A 4352-nucleotide genomic window follows, 5' to 3' on the forward strand; every position below is an offset into this window, starting at 1 on the left:
TCCGAATTCATGTCAAAAGCTCAGGGAATCATCAACCTTGAGGATGCCTACCAGCAGGCCTTTGGAGTTCCCCCAGCTCCAACCCCTTCCGTGACTGCGCCGAGCTTTGCTTCGCAAGCTCCCGCACCAGCCCTCACGCTTCCAGGAGCCCGATTCACTCCAAGTGTGTATGGGCCTTCCGCGTCTGCTCAGACGCCGAGTCAAACCCATTTCTCTGGGTACGGAGCAGTACAAACCGGATGTAGTATCGCTCCTGGCGTGCCGCAGCCGCAAGCGGAAGCCCCAGAACGAAATTTGAGCCAATCGCGGAACAAACGAAGCGGAAGAAACTCCAACCGGGGAGACCATTCAAAGAAACCCCGAAAGGACTATGAGCCCAAGTTTACGGAATATACCAGTTTGATAGACTCGCGAGAGAATGTCTATCGGGCGACCTGTAATATGGTCAACTACAGGAAGCCCCCGAAAGTGTCTCACGGAGGAAGGCGTCCGCGAGACTCCAATAAGAGGTGTGAGTTTCACGGAGACGTGGGGCACACCACGAATGAGTGCCTTCAGCTGAAGGATGAGATCGAGTCCCTGGCAAGAGCGGGACACCTCGGTCAGTGGGTGAGGATACCCATTAATTATCCCGGACAGGGGGTAGTTCACGGAGCTGCATATTCCCCGGGACAGAGGGGGGCCGCTAGCGCTCCTGGAGCCGGTCACCCCCAAGCTCCCGGGTCTCAGTTCCCAGCACTTCCTGCTCCACCCGCTCCGGCGCCCATTGCCTTGTTGGCTCCAGGACCAGGCAACCCATATCCGCCCGGCCTTGCTCCGCCACCCATTGACGGACACGTCGCCACCATTTCCGGAGGACCACACCTTGCCGGAAGTACCCGCAACTCCCAGAAGAGGTACTTGAAGGAGTTAGAGCACGCCGAGGAGATGTGCGCTTTGGTCCAATCACCTACTCAACGTCCCCGAATGATGGATCTTCCCATCACCTTCACGGAGGATGATGCTCGACATGTGCACTTCCCCCACAACGATCCCCTCGTAGTGGAAGCCCAGATTGCCAATAAGAAGGTCTCACGGATCTTGATCGATAACGGAAGCTCCGTGAACATCCTCTTCAAAGCGGCCTTGCACGCGATCGGATTGACCGAGACGGACCTGGCCCCATGCCCCATCCAGCTTCAAGGTTTCAATGGGGACGCACTCATGCCATTAGGCAAAATTCAACTTCCAGTCACCCTCAGAGGAGAAAGCGACGCTTGTGCCTTCAAGCATAGCACATTCGTGGTAGTCGACTGCCCCACGGCGTATAATGCCATCTTAGGCCGACCAGTCCTGATCGATTGTGGGGCCATAACCTCGATACGCCACTTATGTTTGAAGTTTCCATGCGACGATGGGCGTATTGGCACCCTCCGAGGAGACCAAAGAAGTGCACGGAGCTGTTATAACGTCTCCGTCCGATCCGTCCACACGGTCCAAGAGACGTTTGCTGCCATTCCTTTGGCGGAAGAATTGCTAGAAACTGGGGGTGCTCAGGAGGCATACTTTGACGAACTCGACCCAAGAGTGGGAATCGAGAAAGCAATAGAGCCGATGGAGGAAGTCGAAGAGGTGATCCTCAACCCAGGAGAACCCACCAAGGTCATTCAGGTGGGGAAAAACCTGCCGTCGGCCGTTCGAGATAAGATCGTAGCCACTGTGAAGGATAATCAGGATATCCTGGCATGGTGCCACGCTGATATGATGGGGATTAATCCCAATGTTGCGTGCCACGCACTCAACATAGACCCATCTGCAACTCCAATTCGCCAAAAGAGGAGGCCGCTGGACCCAGTGAGAGCCGAAGCCGTCAAAGCTGAAGTGGACAAATTGATGTCCATAGGCTTTCTCCAGGAGTCGCACTATCCCGTGTGGTTGGCCAACCCAGTTCTGGTCCCGAAACCCGATGGGTCCTGGAGATGTGCATTGACTTCACGGACCTGAACAAGGCCTGCCCGAAAGATTGTTTTCCTCTCCCGCGAATTGATCAGATGGTAGACGCTACTTCCGGGTATGAACTCTTATCCTTCATGGATGTGTACTCCGGATACAACCAGATCAAGATGCATGTCGCGGACCAGGAACACACCAGCTTCCTCACGGACAAGGGTGTCTACTGTTACGTGGTCATGCCTTTCGGTTTGAAGAATGCTGGGGCGACATACCAGCGTCTGGTAAACAGAATGTTCAAGGACCAACTGGGGAGGAACATGGAGGTGTACGTGGACGACATGTTGGTAAAATCCAAGACCTCCGGGGACCACAGTGACGACCTTGAGGAAGCTTTCGCCGTGATCCGAAAGTACGGGATGAAACTAAATCCAAAGAAATGTACTTTCGGGGTCTCGTCTGGGAAGTTCCTCGGTTTCATTGTCAGCTCCCGCGGAGTGGAAGCCAACCCTGAGAAGATAAAGGCGTTCATAGATATGCCTTCCCCCTGGAAGCATAAGGACGTCCAAAGCATTACCGGAAGGATAGCTGCTCTTAGCCGCTTCGTATCCAAGGCCACTGACAAGTGTATCCCTTTCTTCAATGTGTTGCGAGGAAACAAGAAGTTCGAGTGGACCCCCGAATGCAAAGCAGCCTTCCAACACCTCAAGGAACATTTAACCCAAGCTCCCATTCTGTCCAAACCTGTCGAAGGAGAGGCGTTGTTCTTATACTTAGCTGTGACTGAGCACGCAGTGAGTGCCGCTCTCGTCCGGGAAGATGGCCGTATCCAGCTCCCTGTGTATTACGTAAGCAAGAGGTTATTGGACGCCGAATCCAGATATTCGATGATCGAGAAACTCTCCCTCTGCTTGCTGATTGCTTCACGGAAGCTGAGGCCATATTTCCAGGCGCACACCATCAAAGTACTCACCAACTACCCTCTCCGACAAGTCTTGCAGAAGCCCGAGTCTTCTGGCAGATTGCTTAAGTGGGCCATGGAACTGAGCCAGTTCGACGTCCACTACCAACCACGTGTTTCCATAAAAGGTCAAGCTCTCGCGGACTTTATTGTGGAATGCTCGGGAATGAATGACCTCCCGGAAGATCCTGTCCCAGAACTTCCCACCTGGAAGGTCTATGTAGACGGAGCCTCAAATGAAAAAGGAGCTGGAGCGGGGGTCATCCTAATATCTCCCCAAGGGCATCAGCTCCAGAGCGCCATCCGTTTCGCGTTCCCAGCATCCAACAACGAGGCAGAACACGAAGCCATGTTAGCTGGGTTACGACTGGCCAGAGAAGTCGGAGCCCAAAAAATCGAAGTATACAGCGACTCCCTACTTGTGGTAAACAAAATATCCGGGGAATACCAGACGAAAGGCGAAAGGATGGCTGCCTACGTGTCTCTCTCCCGCGACCTACTGCAGCATTTCAAAGGCTACCAAATCCGCCAGGTCCCCCGGGACCAGAACTCACTCGCGGACACACTGGCCAAGCTTGCAACGGACCCGGAGATTGAACAGTATGGCTTAGTCCCCATCGGGCACTTAGAAGCCCCCAGTACTGAGACGCGAAGGATAAACGCCATCATCGATCATTCCCACTCCTGGATAGGACCCATCCTCAGATTTCTCACAACCGGAGAGCTCCCCACTGATAAAGCTGACGCAAGGAAGCTCCAATATCAAGCTCCCCGATACGTGGCTATGGATGGAAAGCTTTACCGCAGGGGGTTGTCCATACCCTTCCTTAGGTGTGTTGCCGGAACCGAAGTCAGCACCATCATCCATGAGATTCACGGAGGCTTCTGTGGCGATCATACCTCCGGGCTGAGCCTCTCCAAATAGATCCTTCGACAAGGATACTTCTGGCCCACCATGAAGAAGGATTGTGTGGATTATGTCAGGAAGTGTGAGCAGTGCCAGAGGTACGCCAAGGTTCCGCGAGCGCCGCCTACGGAAATTACCCTAATGACCAGCCCCTGGCCGTTCGCCGTTTGGGGCATTGACCTAGTAGGTTCCCTCCCCACTGGAAAGGGTGGAGTGAAGTACGCCATAGTCGCGGTAGACTACTTCACCAAATGGGCTGAAGCTGAACCTATGAACACGGTCACATCTAAAAAAGCACTGGATTTTGTCATCAGGAATATAGTGTGTCGTTTTGGGCTTCCACGGAAAATTGTGTCCGACAACGGAAAGCAGTTTGACAGTGAACACTTCACGAACTTCTGTGCTTCGCATGGAATTATCAAAAGCTTTTCCGCAGTCGCCAGACCCCAGGCTAATGGACAAGTGGAAGCTGTAAACAAAATATTAAAGACCACGTTGAAGAAAAAACTCCAAGCCTGCAAGGCTCACTGGCCGGAAGAACTTCCGCGAGTACTT

Source organism: Humulus lupulus, chromosome 4, assembly GCF_963169125.1.
Source record: "Humulus lupulus chromosome 4, drHumLupu1.1, whole genome shotgun sequence".
In the NCBI taxonomy this organism is placed as follows: domain Eukaryota; kingdom Viridiplantae; phylum Streptophyta; class Magnoliopsida; order Rosales; family Cannabaceae; genus Humulus; species Humulus lupulus.